General features: G+C 40.7%; 1 pseudogene across 1 annotated transcript; it reads right to left on the reverse strand.

Moving 5' to 3' along the window:
- Positions 1–10648: 10648 nt before the first annotated feature.
- Positions 10649–11222, reverse strand: LOC308560859 (mitochondrial inner membrane protease subunit 1 pseudogene; annotated as a pseudogene). The gene has a single exon. The product of its transcript is annotated as a mitochondrial inner membrane protease subunit 1 pseudogene (transcript).
- Positions 11223–20522: the final 9300 nt, after the last annotated feature.

Below are 20522 nucleotides of genomic sequence, written 5' to 3' on the forward strand. Positions count from 1 at the left end.
GGAATTATCTGGAAAAGAGTACAAAGAAACTTTTTCGTGTGGCAGATATGTTTTATTTTAGTGCTAGACATATGTTTTATATCAGTACTGTCTGTATATGATGGAAATGTCTCATAATTTGCATTGTCCAAGACAGTAAACAATAGTCACATATGGCTATTGAGCATTTGAAATGTGACTAGTACAACTGAGGAACTGTTTTTAATTTTAGTTAATTTTAATTTAAATAGCCACATGTGGTGAGTGGTCATTTTGGACAGTACTCTATCTATATCTTAATTCTTAGGGTAATTATGCAAATGCATATATTTGTCAAAATTATCATAATATACAGTTTAAATGCATTTGTTTTATTGTATGTAAGTCATATTTCGATTAAGTTTATCTTATTTTATTTTATTATTTTTTTGTAAATGGTTTTTTTAAATATTTTTATTGATTTTAGAAAGAAAGGAAGGGAGAGGAAGAGAAACATCTATGTGAGAGAAAAATATCCATCAGTGTTCTCCCAGAACCCACAACCTGGGTATGTGCCCTGACTGGGAATCAAACTGGAGACCTTTTGGTACATGGGGTGATGCTTAACCAACTGAGCCACACCAGCCAGGCTTAAGTTGATTTTAATTTTTTAAAATATGTTTTTATTGATTTTAGAGAGAAGGGAAGAGCAAAGACGAGAGAGAGAGAGAACCATGTATCAGCTGTCTCCTGCTCACCCCCTGTTGGGGATCAAGCTGGCGACCCGGGCATGTGCCCTGCCCAGGAACAGAACCAGTGACCTCTCAGTGCACCGTAAGATGCTCAACCAACTGAGCCACACCAGCCAGGGCAAAGCTTAAGTTGATTTTTAAGAGATAAACTATTTTCTCAACTAAACCTGTTTCATTTTTTTCAAATCAATACTATCATCAATCAATTCACAGAAACACTAGAAGGCCTATAGGAAAAGGTCAAATCATAAAGTTCAACTTTCTAAAAAGTCAGTCCTGGGCATGGCACACCAGGAAGACAAACGTGGTTTCCTACTCCCCTAGTCAGGAAAAGCACGGGCTTTAGATATTTCCCATGAACAGCATTTGTCCTCTACATAGTTTCTGAGGAATTACGACAAAAGAAGTGTTGCTGTTCCCCAGAGGGCTGGAAAACAAAGATTCAATTACTCATTGAATACCCCCTGCCCGGCCAGCCGGAGCAGGCAGATCTGCCCTTCCCGTCCATCAGGCGGCCGCTGTCCCAGCCCAAGGAGCCTCCCAGCCCGCAGTCAGTCAGTGTCCGCTTGCTCAGCCACGTGCTGGGCAGCAAAGGGACAGCAGAAAGGAAGGCTGCTCTCTGCTGTCCTGTGTTTGAGACCAAGCGTAAATATGCCTTTCAAGCAACTTAAGGCAGATCATAGACAAATGCCCAGATGAAGGCTTCTGGCAAAGACTCCAGGAGTACAGGGCCCAAAAAGCAAGTGATTCGGGATGGTTAGAAACAGGCGCATGCAAAGGGCAGGCTTAAAGAGGCTGATGGCACAGGCAGGGCTAACTGGATGGACGGAGGGCAGAGGAAAGCCTGGCGAAGGCTGGCAGTCAGGAACGAGCACAGCAGAGTGGGCGGCAGTGATGAGGGGCTTGCTAGAACCTACCCCGTACCAAATATTGGTTGGCTTGATGAACTGAGCCTTAGACAAGACACCATATCCTTGCAAACAAGAGAAAGGAGAAAGAGCAGGCCTGCGGGGCCAGATGAGACAAAAGAGATGAGAAAGACAATGAAGGCTAGGAAGGACGGAGGAGAGAGAACGGAGGAAGGGAGAAAGGGCAGCAAGGGGGGGAGAGGCAGGGAGAGCGGAGGCAGTGGGTGGGGGGGAGACACCGGCCAGAGGAATCAGAACAGAGTCAGTGAAACTTAAATAACGGCGCCCAGAGATGTAGATTCTAAAGCAAGATTTCATGTTCTTTGATAATCCAGGTTCTCTAGAAATTTTGAGAAACAGATTGCTAGCAGATAAGTTGCCGTGTTATCATTTTGGAAAATACCACTCTGGTGTGGCTCACATGGGGCAACGTAATACTCATGAGCATATTAAAGGCTCTAGGGGCCTTGCAATAAAGAAACCTGCCTTGTCCACTGCTTCCCAAAACTCTTTTGACTCTAAGATCTGATTTCTCTCTTAACACTTATGAAAACCTGGCCTAGGATGTTCAGAGAGTTTGTCTTTGCCCCCCCTCCCCCCACCCCAGAAGGATGAAGCCCGTAATGAGGCTCCTCTCACAGAATTGCTGTTGGTCTTACCCTGTTTATCAGTCAACACCTCTACCTTTCACAGCTCTGTAGAAGCAGCGGGCTAAGGGGAAGCACCCATTTTAGCACCCATCCTCCCCCCGAACCTACACAAGAAACCTACACAAACACACTTTATTGTTTCCTCAGTCCATTTCTCATCATCTGAATGTCCTAAAATAAAAATAAAGCAAGCAAGCCAATGATTAATTTGGATGAACTTTCCTAAATAGTCAACTCCTTTGGAGGAAGATTTTTTTTTTTAATCCCTTGAGAAGGTCAATCTTATATGAGGAGTTTTAAAATAACAGTCCTTATCAGATGGGAACCAAGAAAGTGAAAGAAAAAGAAAATACATATAGATGGGAAGAGAAATACAGGCAGGGACAGACTGGCTTCCCAGGGATTTAACCTAAGAGGAGGTGGAAAGGTTTCTTGAAAAGGCGGCAATAATAGCTCTTTTATCAGTTCTAGGAGAAAGACAGAGGAAGCCTGGATTAGAAAGGTGGAGCAGAGAGAGGGGCGCATGGGTCCCAGGAACGTAGGAGAGGAAATCAGCAGATCTGCAGAGGAGCCGGACGTGGCACCTGATGAAAGAACCAGGCTGAGGTTTCCTGCTTGGGTGTCTGGACGCCTGCAGGTCTATTCTGAGCTCAGAAGCACCCAAGGTGCAGGCACCTCCATGAAACCGGTCTGTGAAGCCCATAGCTCAGTCCTCCCTGGCGCTGAACATCAGGCTGGGCCCCGGAACAAGCGAGAACAAGCCAGACTGGCCCAGAAGGCCCAAACTGTACCAGGGGAAGGCTACGTGAGGCCCACCTTCCCCCGGGTCCTGAACACGCAGGCACAGGCTTATTCTGTGGTTGCAAAAAAAGAATAGAAGAGAAAAGCAAAACAGCCTTGAAAGGATTTTAATGAATAGAGGCCAGTGTACTGGGGAGAAACCTCAAAAAGGGCAACAACAAAAATTTAGCATGCTGACTTTTATCTCAGCGTTTACTGTTACCAGTCTGTAAAACAAATTCCTCCGAAGCCCGGGGGGGGGATACCTCACAACATGATTTCAGCTATCTCCCAACAACTATAATTAAGAAAACTGAGTTAACAGAAAGGGCACCTTATTTCGTCTCCTCACGAACAATTTTCCAGGTAGACAAGAGTCAGCAAGGAATGATGTTAAATGAAAACATACCCCTAATTTTCTCCGGTCTGCCTGGCAGTTAGGATACCATCAGACACCAGACACCATCTCTCCCTCCCCCAGCAGTTACCATCCAAAAGTGGTTTATGAGTCTCCTTGATGACCCAGGGAGCATAGGGCTTTTCGGAATTGCCTGGGCCCTTTGTGACTTAAATTCCTAGTCAAGTTGAAGTCTCTAAGAACGATGGTTGTGAATGGGGCACTTAAACACAGGTAAGAGTAGCAACCGACTCTACAGTCCTGCACCGTGTTGAAAATCCAAGACAAAGGACTGGTGTGGGTGTGTTTTCATGAGGATGTACAATTGTAAATGAACAACTTAGTTAATATTGTCCTTGCCCTCGGGCAGTTATTTCCACCTATCTGTCTAGACATCCAATCAACACTAGAAAGGGCCTCAGATTTGACAAAAGAGGGTATTAGTTGAATAATGGGTCCCTCCATCCTATTTGCAAAAGGAAAAATCAACAAGCCAGAAAACAAAAGGTCTGCAAGGAACTTTGGGAAGAGGGCTTGTAGGGACCTGTCGTGCGGAGGGAAACTTTCTAGAAAAGAGTAATCGTGCCTCGATGCTAGCAAAGGAGAGTGGACTCATGTGTGTTTACACTTCCCAGGTGGCTGCCCTTGTAGCAAGGGGCCCCCCAAGCGTCCTTTGTTTCCCTGCCAGTGCAAATGGCCAGCATCCGTTCAGTTCACTCCATGTAACAATGTCTTTATCTGGACACCACCCAGGTGGTTTCAAAGCTTTTCCTTTAGTGCCCAGCACTTTGCTGATTGAAAGCAGAGTTCACTTGGGAGCCCTCAGGGCTGCCTCGCACAGCACCCCCTTGTGGTCTGGTAGGGGAACAAAAGGCCCAGGAAGACAATTTGGTTTTTATAGTGGATTTGGCCACCAATCTGACTGAAACGGAGAATTTAATGTAGACCTTGCTCAATGATGTCAATCTAAGCTTTAAAAATCCTTCTTAAGTGCTCTACAAACAGGTAACAGTACTGTTATTTCTTTGCCTGCACATCTCTGTCCTCTGTTGTGTATTTCAGATCTAGAGCATGTTGAGTTCACCTTCTCCATGTCATAGCCTGGCTCACACAGGAAGCACAGTTTATGTTTGCCAACTGGCTAACTGACCAGTCAACAAATGAATGAAACCACCCTCCACCCACACCACATTTGTAAGAGCCCTTTAAAACAAAAGGACTTTGCAGGATCCTTAAAGATAACAAATGAAAACTGAGATCCCTCCAAAGGGCAGGATTTAGATGACCCATAAGTTACTGTTGTATTTTTCACTTTATATAAGTAACTTTCCACCCTTTACTTTAGAGGGCCCTTTTTTGTTGTTTCTGGATGACTGCGATTTCTCTGCCTACAGGTTCCTGAGGCTCAGTGCGCTCCCTTGCAATGTTGGTGTAACTAGACCAAAGGCCCTGTCCCTGGGTTAAGAATCCATGGTTTGGGTTAACTGTGATGTTGCATCACCCCATGTGCTCTCTCCACATGACTCAACCCTTTTGTCACTTCTCTATCTTGAAACTCAGCCTGTTAGCACATTACAACATTTACAAACCTTTCAGCCACGGTGCCTATGAGTAAAACTATTACCAAGAAAACTGACAGAGGCTTAATGGCAGAAAAGCTTCATTACCAGTAAGCAAATTCTAGGCAGACGTATTCATATTTAAACATCAAGAAACGTTGTGTTTCTCCTGGGTAATGCATAAGCTTTTTGCCATGGATGTGACTTTTTTTTTAATTAACTGATCATGTTTTCCCTTTTGACTTTTACTACCAAAAAGATCAGACACAAATTTAATACCCAATGTCAGTAACTATTTAATACCTGATGGCTTGAATATCCGGCTTCTCACTTTTCTCTTTATCTAATCTTACCTGAATTATTCCCTGTTCTCCCCTTTTGTTTTTTTAAAATATGTTTTTATTGATTTCAGAGAGAGGAAAGGAGAGGAGAGAGAGATAGAAACATCAACGATGAGAGAGAGTCACTGATCGGCTGCCTCTTGCATGTCCCCCACTAGGGAACCAACCTCTAAACCCTGACATGTGCCCCGACTGGAATCAAACAGCGACCTCTCGATGCTCAACCACTGAGCCACGCCAGCCGGGCTGCTCTCCCCTTTTTATTTTTAGACTACTATCTTTAATATTGCACGTGTTCATGTGAAGTACTTGAGCATCTAAGAGCTCAAAACTCCATGGGTCCATAAAGAAGCCTGGGCTCTGCTTCTCCTGCAGTCAAGATGGTCCCTGTAGAGTGGGCTGGACCAATCCTGCTGGGCTCATAACTATTCTCCTCTGTAGAACAGACCCACTGCCGGGGTGCTGGGGACAAGGTCTTCCATTGGCTCCTTCTCGCACCCTAACTCAGTCCTTCCCTGCAACTTTTCCCAGGCTTGAGTGTGGAGCAGCCCAGATTTCCATTTCTGCTTCTATCAGTGTCCCTTCAGAGAACTAATGCCCTTTCCTAAAATCCGGTCTCAGACAAGCTTTGCCATTATTTGACCCTCAAAGATAGCATGAAGGGTTAGTATCCCATTCCTTTTCTTTCAGGAGGTATCTCTGCCACTCTCTAATTTCATAGATGCAAGCTTGACTCATCAGTGCCTGGAAACAGCCAAGCCCCAAATGCTCTGCCTGAGAGATGCCTGAACCCTAACAAACAGCCTTCGACATCGGTAAGCTTCGTGACTCAGAGACGTGCAGACCCTCCAGCCGCAGGCAGAGGGAGGGTATATCCCAGTCTCCTCGCATGTCCCTGGAAGGAAGAGCTTTCTTGCACCCTCCCCACATGCACTCCTCCCTGTGACTGGTGCTTCCAAATGGCAGACAAATAGCCTTCCGTCTCCCCACAGACTGCCCAGGAGTTGCCAGAGAAGAAGTAATTATGCCGTGGGGAAATCAGACCACCATGTCACGATGGAGCAGAGTGACCAAAATCAAATGAAACCACCAGCGAGGGGCAGGGGGCAGCGTGTGCCTCTGGAAGTGGGACCCTGACAGTCACAGCATCACCTCTGTGACACTGAATCTCCTTACCCGATCATGATGAAACATCGGGCAAACGCAACATGAAGACTGTTTGTTCTATGTTTTTAGTGATTTTTAGAGAGAGGGGAAAGGAGAGGGATAGAGAGGAACATCGATGGTGAGAGAGAAACATCACCTATCGGCTGCCTCCTGCACGCCCCCTACTGGGGATCCAGCCCTGTGCCCTGACTGGGAATCGAACCATGACCTCCTGGTCGACACTCAACCACTTAGCCACACTGGCCAGGCTATTTTTCAAAGGCAGAGTGGGGGGTGCATTTCTGCAAAAGTGTCAATGTTATGCAAGACAAAGGAAGGCTATGAAATGTTTTCAGATTAAAGGAGAAAAGAGAAAGTTGACAGCTAGATAGACCACCTGGCCCTAGCCTGGCTCCCATCCTGGAGGAAATAATAAAGGACCTTATTACTGGATCAATTGTCAACATCGAAACACACACAGTAAATTAAATAGAAGTATCTAATCAATGAGTACGCTAAATTTCATGAGTACTCTGGTTCTGTAAGAGAATATTCCGATTTTTAGCAAATATGTGCTGAAGTATTCTAGAGTAAAGGGCCACATTGTAGGTGGGTGTGTTTCAGAAAAAGAATTTTGTACATATTAACAAGTGCATCTCAGCAAAGTATGCTATTCTCATTCTTACAACTTTTCTATAAATTTGAAATTACTTCCAAATAAAAAGTTTTTAAAACAGGAATACTTCAATCTTACCTATAGGAGGTTGGCTTCAGTAATAGAACCTAACTTTAAATCTCTGACTCTTAGCTGTGTGATCTTGAGCTAAGTCACTCTCTGAAAGTCTTGGTTTCCTCATCAGTAAAATGGGCATATTAATAATAGCTGTATCATGAGCTTGCTACAAGGCTTAAAATTACAAATTAGAACTTGTCAAGTATTTAGGACAGGCTGTGGTCCACAGTCAGCATTATACAACTGCTTGATAAATAATCACTACAGTTCAGAAATTAAAAATAAAAGGAACACACAAAACAAATCTAAAAGTTTCCTTTTAAGATCCATTGATTGACAAAATTAATATGTCAATATTTTCATAGATTTAGCATGAACTGTGTGTTAATTGTTGGGTGAACAATCAGACAAGTATGGCTCATCAAGTGAGGTTAACAATGTGGGGGAGCTTAAACTTGTGCACCATTGCTTTTGCAAAAGCAGTGAAATATATTACAAATCAGACACCAAGTTGAAATAAACACAGAAAAAATAAGTACTCATTACTCTTCTGAACACATCTTTGAATATTATATTGAGTTTCCAAGACATAAAGAAGTGAAATATGATAATATCTTAAATGACCCAGCCTTGTTTTAGGACACGAAGTAACTAAAAAATCAGAAAGACTTCTCACAGCAATGATTTCTTTCAAACTTCGTAGAAAGCCTTATACCAAAAACCCAATGAAGGGAAAGTAAAATTCTCCTATTTTGGGCTTCTGCTATAATTCTTCCTGGAAGAGAGCAGAGTTGGGGCTCCTAAGAGACTTTTTTGTAAGCTCCTGCAGACTCTTGCAGGAAAGCCCTCACATTGGCAGGGCCTGAGCCAGCGCTGTCTCGGACCACCCCAAGGCTGCAGGGCTCCTCAAGAAGCCACCTGGTTGGTCCTGGATGTTCCGGGAAAAAGACCACCTATTGCACCCAGATGGGTGGCAGTGCTTCCAGCCCAGCAAGTCAAGGTGACCGCAGTATGCCGGGGGTGATGAATACTCATGTTGGGTGACCCCACAGATGTGCAGCTCAACAACCTGTGCTAAACTTCGCCCTGATCAAACCAGCCCACCAGCGAGTTGTTCACCTAGAACATGCTGGGTTGGCCTCTCACATCTCACAGAATTGCTGTCACTCTTTGACTTGACACCCCAGCCTTGCCCCGAGGGACATGCTATAAGAAATGGCCTCACTGTTCTTTTGGGGCAGTGATGGGCTATTATATTGTTCTTCTAATCGAGAAGTTCATTTAGATAACAAGACACTTGCCTTGACTTGAAATGAAAGCTACTTAGGATTCATTTCCTTTAGAGCAATTTATTCTGACTTAAAAACAGAATGCCTACACGTACAAAAATAAAAATAAAATTATAAAATTGTCCTTGATTTTACAATAATAAATAAAATATGTTGGAAGTCTCCAATCAAATAAAGTATGCAAAAGATTTTGTTGTTTTGTTTGTCAAATAATGAGAGCAAAATAGCATAATGATGTATAAAAATAAAAGTCAAATGAGTGCATCACTAGTAAGCCTTTTTACAGAAACAATCTTTTTCTCCATTTCCTTTTGTCAATGACCAATTAATAAAAATTAATATTACAACAGACCTGGTCACATATGCCAGTTACTTTCCGTACAACAAAGGAAGGGGAGAGGGAAAAGGGACAGGGTGGAGAACACTGTGTTCCAGGCAGGGGGCACAATCAGCTCGTGCTTTTCTAACTCAGAGCGGCTCTTGTCTGCGAGCTGCGCGGTGCCCAGCACCTCGGCGTTCTCGCCCTTCATTCCCAGCTGTGCAGGGCCATCTGCTTCATTGATTATCTGTCCTTCAAATTGGAATTTGATCTGCCTCAGTGACAAACCCTGTCATTCACACGAGGTTTTTACTCATTCAGGAGTCCTGGGTTTTTTAAATCTTCAACGGAGGGACGGCCCCGCCTCCTTCAATGAACCTGCCCATGGTCCCCTGGGTTTTGCTCCAGCCGTGGTGACTGCTGGAGAGTCCTCAGCTGTGGAGTCACCAAGGAGATGCCAGGGCCGCACCCAGCACTGGTGCACAGGAGGGCGGGAGGAGGTGGCAGTGGAGAAGGGAGAAGGAACTGAGGCTTTTGAGAAGTAATCTGGGTACGTGAGTATCTCTTAACAAAGACCCCGCAAGAAATTTCTTTGTGTCTCAGGCCTAGAAAAGCTAAGCTTTCCTGAACAGCTATTTTAGTTTTTTGGGGGCCCCAGGGCTTGGTTCCGGGCCCCCCCTTCTCCCTAAGGGATCTCACGCAGTCCTATCAACCTAATCCTGGCTACTGTGGCCAGCAAATGCCCCCACGCTGGCCTCCCTGTTTCCACACTGGCCCGTTTACAGTGCAATTACCACATAGCAGCCAGGACAACCTTTTACAACGTAAATCACATCCTGGTGCCCGCCTGCTCGGTGCCCTCCAGTCCTCTTTGCCCTTTGACTGGAACCTTGACTTTTAAAGTCCTTCATAATCAATGCTGACCCCTGACCTCAGCTCCGGCCATGCTCACCCTCTCCTCCCACGTTCCAACCACAGGAGCCTCTTTTCTGTTCTCAAATAAGCCAGGCATTCCTTTGCCCCCTCCCCTGAGCTTCCCTCCTGGATGGTCAAGATCAGGCTTCTTTTGTCACCCAGAGCTCAGCAGCTTTAACTTCCCAGTGCCATGTCACCTCTAACCTTCTAGCACATTCACTTCTCTTACTCTTCTCAGAACCTAAGTGCTAGCTCTTACACTTCTTGCCTAAAATATGATCCCATCAGAGAAGAAACCCTTCCTGTCTTGCCCAGTGTTGGGTTCCAGAGCCATTCCAGAGCCAAATAGTGCCTGGAATGCAATATCTGCCAAGTATTTATTGAATGAGTCTTGTGAACACGGTAGACACTGGAACCACGAGAGTTTCCTCACAGCTGTGAGCCCAGCACCTTCAGAGGCAGAGGCCAGGCTCCCGCCTCCTTGCAGCAGGCCTTGTGACATGCATTTCAGAGAGACACGTTCTTATGTTTTTCTCCTTATTTTCCTCGTGTACTGATTTGTTCATTTTAAAAAGTAGCTATAAAGGACTAAATGCTCTGCTGAGCTTTGCTCAGCAATTAATAAAATGTGGTGGTGTCCATGAATCATACAGATGGCCTTGGTCAGCCCCAGGACCAACCAAGGTGAACACGGTAAGAAGAAAGTGTGAGAGGATCTGCTCAGCTGCATCAGATGGAACAGTTTTTCTAAACTGTAAATCAAGCTAAGCATCTCTATTGCTTATAGTATGTCTTTTTTAAAAAAATAGGAAATAGTTTATTAGTAAATACATGGTTTCAGTGGCAATAATAACTTCACTGGAACAGGAGATAACAACCAAATCCAAAGAATAAATGCTGGCTAATCATCAGAAAATCTGTGGCCATTAGGGCTATCATGTAGAAATCCAAAATCACTCAGAGACCAAATCTTAAATAAGACACGTCCTCTTGTTAGCCCGTATGGAATAGGTTCAAAGTACCTGGCATCTGTAGAGTTCTGTAGATTATCGTCTTCTAACCAAACATGACCCATGGGCACATAACTCTGGCTTTGAAAGAAAACTGAAGCATTTTCAAAATGGTGAGCATTTTGTCTCCTTCCAAACCAATTACTCTTTTACAGATATTTGATTTTGGATCACTTGGGCTTTTTGAAATCACAATGCCATAAATATGTTGACTAAGATTTTCTGCAAAGACAATATCTGAATTTTGAATTGTAGGCACCATTGATGGTCCAGAACACATGACAACACCACCAACGTATTCAAAAGCACAATGAGCTATACAGTAATACTAAATAGTATAGCCAACAAGTCGAAAGGTGTTTCCCAAAACTCCACGAAGCATAGTCTATATAGATTTTGTCAGCACTGGCCAAGGGTCTGCTCTGCAATACTTTTCATTTTTAAGGTAGTTGCAGGGCTTCCAGGAAAAAAAAAAAAAGACATCTAATGCATGTCCCAATGCATATATGGGTGATCCATGGTTCCAGGATTTCTTTAGCCCCAAAGAACCCGGAAGGCTCTCACCCAGGACTCATGTGGGCCTTTCTCTGATATGTCTTTTTTTTAAATTGTGGTTTAAAAAAACACCTAACACAAAACTTATCATCCTAACTACTTTTACTGCTCTGATCAGTACTGTTACAGCTATTCACATTGTTGTGTAATATATCTTCAGAGCTTTTTCACCTTCCCATACTGAAATTAAACAACTCCCCATTTTCCCTCCTCCCAGCCCCTGGCAACCACCATTCTACTTTGCGTTCCTAGTCATTTGACCACTTTAGATATCTCATATGCATGGAATCATGCAGTATTCGTCTATTTCTAACTGGCTTATTTCACTTTGTATAATGTTCTTATGGTTCACCCATATTGTAGCATGTGACAAGATGTCCTTCCTTTTTAAGGCTGAATAATATTTCATTGTATGTATTTACCACTTTTGTTTATCCATTCATCTGGTGATGGACAGCTGAGTTACTTCCATCTCTTGCCTATTGTTGGATGGGACACTTCTGCATCAATGTGTACCCTGTTCTGATCTAAGGGATATCTGACCAAGCCCAGGCAACAGTCAGCATCTATCTCTCTGTCACAGGCATGCAGGCTGTGCCATTCATGGTTCCCACTGAACCCAAACACTGCTTACCAAGCTGCTGGGCAGCTCTCTGACTCATTTTCCATGTGGCTGTCTCAGGACTTCTCCACTTTTCTCACACCTCCCAGCATGCACTATCATTCTGCTCAGATTTATCAGACTTCTGTAGATGTGGCCTATCTCAGTAAATGTGGGCATCCACCCAGCTGGAGAAGTCATATATCAAAAGTCATTCTATTCCTAGAGGCCCCATATTCTAACAGTGACCAAGAGTAATAGAATTTTGCCTCTAATATGACAGAATCTGTCCACTTTATATTTTTCCCATGGCTATGTCCTTAATGCAAGTGACCATCATTGTCAGCTAGAATGCTGCAAAGGACTCACAATTGATCCCCACCTATGTATGCACCCTGCCCTTGCCCACCCATTCTCCGTTCTGAATTTGGGTGACTTTCCTCTAGTTCCAATGTGGTTATGCTACCTTTCAGGCCCTCCTGGACCAGAGCTTCACCCTGCCTACCCCGCTGGCCTCAGCCATGCATGAAGCCCCCTTTCACACCCCAGCCATTTCACACCTAGCTTTGCTCACGCATCTGTCCCGCCTGGCATACAATGACCACATACAATGACCACGTTTCTTCACTGACCTAACTTCTCACTACTCAGGAATCAACTCACGCCTCAGGCCTGAGCTCAGCTCTTTCCTCCTGTGCATCCGCCCAATACCGGACTTTCAGACTCTGCATTCAGTTGTTGAAAGACTCATTTCTTTCCCCAGGCTCCCACAGTACATTCTGGTTCCTTGACCATGTTCTCGGGGCATAAGGTTACACTCTCCAGCCCTTCGCTGACTTCTAAGCAAGCATGAGTGCGCTGTGACGGTGCGTGAGACCGTCTCAAAAGTCCCAGTGCTAAGCTTCAGAAACGTACAAACAGATGCACTTAGAGGGACGTTTAAATTGTGACTTACAGCCCGGCCGGGCGTGGCTCAGCGGTTGAGCATCGACCTAGGATCCAGGAGATCGAGGTTTGATTCCCGGTCAGGGCACATGCCCGGGTTGCGGGCTCGATCCCCAATGACTCTCTCATCATTGGTGTTTCTATCTCTCTCTCCCTCTGCTGCCCTCTCCCTGAAATCAATAAAGATATATAAAAGAAAAAAATTTTTTTAAATAAAAAATAAGTAAATTGTGACTTATAGGCACAAAAGAAACTATAAACAACTTAAAGTAGTGAAAAACTGTCCTTTTTGTGCCTCTTTCATACAAGTTCTCCTTCATGTAAGTCACGGAACAATGAAGAATGGCAGTCAGTTCTCAGCGGGAACCAAACACACTAAGGTCACAGACAGACATCCACTCTGCATCCTGTTTTCAGTAGTTTATGAAAAATTAGCCTTTCTGTCTGAGGCTTTCTTTGTGTAAGCTCCAATTTCATTTTGGAATTTCTGAACAAGCTCTCTTCAATTAAAATAAATCACTTTTCCCCATTATAAAAAATTTTAAATGTTTCCGAACGAAGTTGGTTGAACTTGTAGAACGGATTGGTCCAAAAGGAGTTAGAGCTGTCAAGTAATATTAATAATAAAAGTTTTGGTTAAGCGGGTTGAGGTTTTTAAAGGAAAGATGGTCCTTGGGGGAACATACATACTCTTATTGAATTAGCAGTTTTAGGAAATGGGAATTTGGATAATCCTCGACTCAAGTAGGAATAACAGAATAGAAATATGTTTGTTCACATTTCTTAATGTTTCCATAGGAAGAGATTTTTTTAACTTATGAAACTAACTACAATTTTCTTTTTTTCTTGCATATTTAACTTCATATTTTATGATTCTCATATTGATTCCTAGAATAAGATAACATTACTAATATGGTGCCATAGTTGAAATCTGGAAATGTTTTTAGTTCTCTTGAGAAAGCATCTATCCTCACATTCATATTTTTTTTAAAAACATTAAAAAAAAATTTGGAAACTAAGGAACTAAACTAATTTTCATTCAAAAATAAGAAAAAAATCAAAATGAACTGAAATGAATAAATAAAAAGAATGAGTAGCAATAAAAGCAAAAAGTAATGAATTAGAAAACAAACGGAAAGTAGAATTAATAAGTAAAATCAAGATTTTTGCTTTTAAGAGGCCAACAAAAAAAGACAAATTCTTGGCAACCGTGTGCAGAGAGGAAAAAAGCACAAGTCTGTAACATTAGAAATGATGGGAGAGATAATCATGGTATAGAGGAAAGACAACTATATACAATTCTAGGTTAATGTGTTTGAAAACTCAGGCGAATAGGACAGTTCTTGGAAATTTTAAATCATCAGAGCGAATCAGGAAGAGACAGAAACCTGAATGGGAAACAATCCGTAGGGGGAAAATATTGAAAAAGTTTCAAAGAACTACCCCCCAAATAAGAAAAGACATTCCTATGGATTTTAAAGAAAGGTCTATCAAAGTCTTGAGAAAGGTATAAATAATCCTTTCATGAGCTAAACCATCACAGAATATAGAAAAAGATTGCATCATCTTAATACCAAAACAAGAAGAAAAAAAAAGAAATACACAGTAGGATATTTAATTAAATATGTAAATGTGCCATTTAGATAAAATGTAAATTAAATATGTGGACATGTACATTAAAAGAACAGTATACCTCAGTGCATTAAAAGAATAGTGAGTAGGTCTAGTCCAGGTAGGTAAGGCCATTTATCAGTAGTGTATCTGTCAGTGTAAATCATCACAAAAATAAACTGAAGTAAGCAAATCCATATGACCATCTCTATAAATATCAAAAAAATATTCAATAAAATTCCACCTCTCTTCCTAACATACAAAAGCCCTTCGTATGCTGAAATAGAAAGATGCTTCTATAATCTAAAACCAAAAGTAAGCAGCATACAGATTAATGAAACAATAATGCCATTTCCACAAAGGTCTAAAACAAGAGAAGAAGGACTTGTCTAACCAGTGTTATACAGCAATAAAGAGAATATTTTTAAAAATCACTTTAAACAAAAAAAGTTTAAGTGAAGGGGAATTTATTGCAAAAATTAAAGAAACCAAAGAGTGGAAAGCATAGGTGAACATCACAAGATACTAGAAGTAGGACCAAAAAAATTCTAGACTATAAGGCAGTTAGGTACGGTCTTTAAGTCCCTGTTTCTGTCTCTCTGGAAGCAGCATGATCCCAAATTTAATTCATTCTGTCTTCTCAGAAAATCTAACTCATTTTCTCATATGTGGTCCACCATGCCTCCCAAATGGCAGCCTCAGCCCCTAAGGCTATATAATACCGACTAGCTATTATCTTTTAAAATATTGCTGTGACCCATTTTCTCTCTCCCCTTTTTCTTGGGCACCAATTAAATGGATGTCAGATCTTCCCACTTGATCGTATTTGTCTCTTACACTCTGGTAGGTACTTCTCATCTTTTTGTCTCATTGTGCTTCATTCTTCTCACCTATTGTTCAGTTTGCTAATTATTTCTTCAGCTGTATCTAAAATGCTGTATTAAATTCTTAATTTTAGTTATTTTCTTTTTCAGTTCTAAAATTTCAAGGTGGTTTTCATGTGAATCTGAAATATAGTTTTTTTTTCCAGTTCATTATTGAAACTATTTTATGAGGGTTGCAGTTATGGTTATTAATTCAACCTTTCTTTCTGTCTTTATTAGTTGTAATTCTTCCATAATGAGTACTTTTTCCTCATCAACTATTTTGTTACTGTGAAATACAGTTTGAAAGGTAAAGCAAGAAAAATGTTTGATTATTTCCAGAGTAATAGCTGATGCCCTAGCAATCTCCAATGGTAACCAGTCAATATTCATTTACCCATATATTTATCTTTTCTGTTGTTCTTCATCCCTTCCTGCATTTCTAGATTTCCATCTGCGACTATTTTCCTTGTGCCTAACACACCCTTTTTTAAAAAAAATAATAATGACTTTTGGTGTATAGTCCCACGAATCTAATGCATGTATAAATTTGTGTAAAACACCTCCACAATCACAAGGCAGACCTTAAAAAACTCCATTTAATATTTCTTCTAATATAAGTCTCTTGGTGGCATATGTAATATATACTCTCAGTTTTTATTTTTCTGGAAATATCTTTATTTAACCTTCATTTTGGAAGGATATTTCCACCAGGTATAGAATTCTAGACTGGCTGTTATTTTCTTATAGCTTTTTAAAGGTGTTATTCCATCATGTGGTTCCCATAATTTCTACTGAGAACTTAGTTTTTAGTCTTATTGTTGCTCTTTTGAAAGTAATGTATCCATTTTCTCTACTTGCTTTTATAATTTTCTGTTTTTGATTTTTAGCAATTTCATTATGATGCGCCTGTGTGTAGTTCTTGTTGCCTTTATCTTACTTAGAGTTCTTAGTAATTTTTGATTATGTAACTCAAAATTTTTTATCCCTTTTGGAAAATTCTTGGTTACCATCTCTTCAAATATTGCCTCTGCCACATTCTCACCTTCCTCCCTTCTTGAACTCCAATTACATGTTAGCATGTCTCACGTGATAGGCCATGTCTTCTATATCTCTGACACTATTTTCTTTATTTTTCATCTTTTTTCTCTTGTACTCCAGTCAGGATGCTTTCTACTGCCCTCTCTCCAGCTCACCAGTCCTCACTTCAGCTGTGTCCAACCTGCTGCTAAACCACATTTATCAAGCTCTAGTTTTGATTACTACATTTCTCAGACCTAGAATTTCTATTTCCTTTTAAAAAACAATATAGTCAGTTCTCTAGTAAAATTATTCTTTTTTATTTATTTTCTTGATCCCATTAATTACTATTATTCTAAATCCCTGTCTGATAACTGCAATAATCTGGGGCACCATGAATATATTTCTATGGTAATTTTTTTTCTCTTGGCCTTCTTTCTTGGATCTTAATAATTTTGGATTGAATGTTAATCACTGCCTGAAAGAGTGTAGAGGCTCTGGATGAAGTTAATTTCCTCCACAGAGGATTTACTTTATGGTCTGGCAGACAGCTAGAGCAGCGACAGTTTATCACAACCCAATCAGGGACTAAGAGGACTCAAGATTGAGTTGTAGTAAGGCTTGATCTACCCTAATGCACCCCCTCTTCAGGGTCCCAACTGAAAGCCTAAGACACTTAAGTGCTTTCTCCTAGTCAGTTTCTGATTTCCAATTTTTATCTCCACAACATAAAACTGCCAAAAATTCCACTGTGCTTTCCAGCTGCTTTTCTTAGCTTCTTAGTCTTTCACTTTACATGACTAAGAATTACCAAAGACTTCAAAGAGAAAACCATCAAATGTCAGGCTTACTTCTCTGCACCTCCTTTTTTTTTCTGGAATCTTGGCTTCTTGAATCCTGGCTGATTTGGAAACCCCGCACTCCAAGTTTTATATCCTCAGACCTCTGAGACTGCTGAGAGCTATGCTGCTTCTTTGCCTCTTAGTGTCCACCCTCTCCCAAGCTTCTCAGCATCTCTCTCAATGCTAAGAGTTACCAACTAGCAAAAGGAGAAAGGCAGCTTTCAGAATGTCGGGCTCACTATAGTGAGAGTCCCTTCTCTTTGGTATTATGATCCGTCAACTCCAGGCTGTCTCAGTGGCTCTCTGAAAACTTGAAACACATCAGTTTTAACTGTATCCATTTTTTTTCAGTTGTTTTCAGTGGAAGCAGCAGTTTTCTGTTAACTCTTTTATCATATCTAGAAATGAGAGTTCTCTCTTTGTTTCTTTTCACAACGACATAGTACTTTACTTTGTAGATATACTATAGTTTAACCCACAGGAACATTTGGGTTGTTTTCAGCGTTTGCTACAAAAAAACAAGGCCACAGTAAACAGCCTTCTGCATATGTCTTTCTATATTTGCTGTTGAATATCTGAGATAGAATCTTAGAGTAGAAGTATGATTGCTGGATTAAAGAGTGAAGGTGCATGTAATTTTGCTAGATATTGCCAATTTCACTTCATAGAAATTGTAGCATTTTGGGCCCCCACCTGCAGTGTATAAAAGTGCCTGTTTTCACATAGCCTTGCCAAAATTTACACTGCCAAACTTTGGAGATTTTTCCCCTCAATCTGATATATGAGAGAGTATCTCAGTAGTTTTAACATGTATTTCTCTTATTGTGACTGAAAGCTATTAGCATACCTTTTCTGTGAATTCTCTATTCATCACTTTGCTTATTTTTAAAATCAGGTTGTGGATTTTTTCTTCTCAATTTTTAGGAAATCTTTGTTATATTAAGCATATTAATACTTTCTGATATAAGTTGCAAAATTTTTCCCAATTTGTAATTTTCTTGTGATTTTTCTTATTTTATTCTTTGCTATGTTGTTAAATTTCGTCTTTTATTAAGTCTAGATTTTTTTTTCTTTTTTTTTTTAGTCAGTTAGAAATGTCCACTCTTGGGTTATAAAAATAAGATTCACCCATGTGGGCTGGCCGGGTGGCTCGGTTGGGTTCAATTCCTGGTCAGGGCACATACCTAGGTTGCAGGTTCCATCCCCAGTCAGAGTGCGTACTGGAGGCAATGGATCAATGTTTCTCTCTCACATTGATGTTTCCCTGTCTCCCCCTTCCTTTGCTCTGAAATCAATAAAACATATCCTCCTGTGAGGATTAAAAAAAAATTAAAAACAAAAGAATCACTCATATTTTCTTCTAGTAGTTGCATGTTTTTCTATTTTTGTTTTATTTTCATTTAGCTCTCTAACACGCTGTAATTTTTTCAGGAGTACATTGTGAGGGGGAAAAAGGTTTTTTCTTTTTCTTTATAGCTATCCATTTGGCCCAACATCATTTAAAGTTAATGCTCCCCTCTGATTTCAACGCCTCTGTTGCCATATGCTAAATTTTCCTTAGTTATATTTCTGGGAATCTATTCTGGTCCATTGCTTTATAAGACTTTCGCTGAGCCAGTACATCAGTGCTTTAATTTAGAGGATTTTAAATGTTTTACTATATTCTAATAGGATTAACCGTACATTAAATATTCTTTCCCAAATATTTCCTGGCTATTCTCAGTTTTTATTCTTTCATATAAGCTTTATAATTAACTTGTCTAGTTCTGGGGAAATTTTTGAGAAAATTTTTATTAAAGTTGTATTCCGTTTATACTAATTTGGGGAGAAATAACATTTTTATGATATTGAGTTTTCCTATTCAAGACTATGGCATTTTCCAAGCTGTTCAAAGCTATTTTTACATATTTCAAGAATGTTTTCCAGTTTTTCTTTTATTTTTGCATATTTCTTATTAGTTTTAGTTCTATGTATTTCAATTTGTTATAGTATACAGGCTCTTCTCTTCCATTATATCTTCAAACTGCCTGTAGTTTATTCATATAAAGACTAACAATTTTAGTACGCTAATTTTTTGTCCTGCTACTTTATTATCTTATGATTTGTAGTACTTTTCCATTGGTTCTTTTGGTCTTTCCAGATATGCAGTTATACTTTTATACAGCTAAAAGTTTGCCTCTTCCTTTCCAATTCTTACGAGTCTCATTGTTTTCTCTTGTTTAATTGCATTAGTTAACATTCCAATGCAATGTAAAATAATTGTAGAGGTAGCAGGCATCCTAGTCTTGTTCCTGACTTCAGGGGAATCACTCCCTAAAGTGTACGACATTTGACAATCAGATAAGATGCAGGCTTTGGAGTAACACACATGCGCACACACACACACACACACACATTTTATTAGGTTACAAAAGCATTTCCATGCTAATTTTTCATTGTATGCTATACAGTTGTATTTGAAAAACGATTTGTATAAATAATTAAAGCTTTGGATGACATATCTTGCTCCAAAGAAGACTTCTGTTGCTCATGCCATAATCATGGGGACACAGTAACAATCCAGGGTAATCCTACTCTAACATTAAGGTTTTAGATTTTCTAGGCCTTTCAAATGTCTCAAAGAGGCTGCAGTTCACAGGAAGGTTCATTAAATTCTAGTTCACTCCTGCTTTTAGGGAGCAGCTCTTCAGGGTTCCAATCCCAAGTTGGGGTGTGTCCCAGGCCCCCGACCTTGGCAGATTCTGGACCATCGCTTTTTCTCCCTAGACTCAAGAGATTTTTAAAAGTGCAGCTCAATAATTCGGTTCCCCTTTCAGGATAGGCGAATGTTCCCAGTACAAGAGCAGCCCCAAATGCTAGGCTCACTCACTTTGTGTGTGTGTGTGTTTTTAATCCACACCTGAGGACATTTCTTCCATTGCTTTTCAGAGAGAGTGGAAGTGGAGGAGAGAGAGAGAGAAACATCGATGTGACAGAGACACATTGATTGGTTGCCTCCCGCATAGGCCAGACTGGAGCCAGGGATCATAGGCTCACTCTCTTGATTTCCATCTCCTCCCAGAGCTTGACCAGTAATTTCTCACAACCTTATTAATTCTTTGATGATTTATAAAACTGAATTTTATATTTTATCCAGCTTTGCTTTATTTAGCTTTATTTTTAGCAAGTGGTTGGTCTGAATTACCTGGCCGCCTGTTACCAAAAGCAGCATTCCTATTTGATGACAACAGATTAAAAATAAATTTTAAAATCAATAAAGAAAAAAAAGAAAGAAAACAGACATTTTGAAGTTATATTTTTCAGTGTGTGAAAGATTTCTAGATGTCTG

The sequence above is a fragment of the Miniopterus schreibersii genome (genome assembly GCF_964146895.1).
Source record: "Miniopterus schreibersii genome assembly, chromosome: 8".
Lineage (NCBI taxonomy): Eukaryota > Metazoa > Chordata > Mammalia > Chiroptera > Miniopteridae > Miniopterus > Miniopterus schreibersii.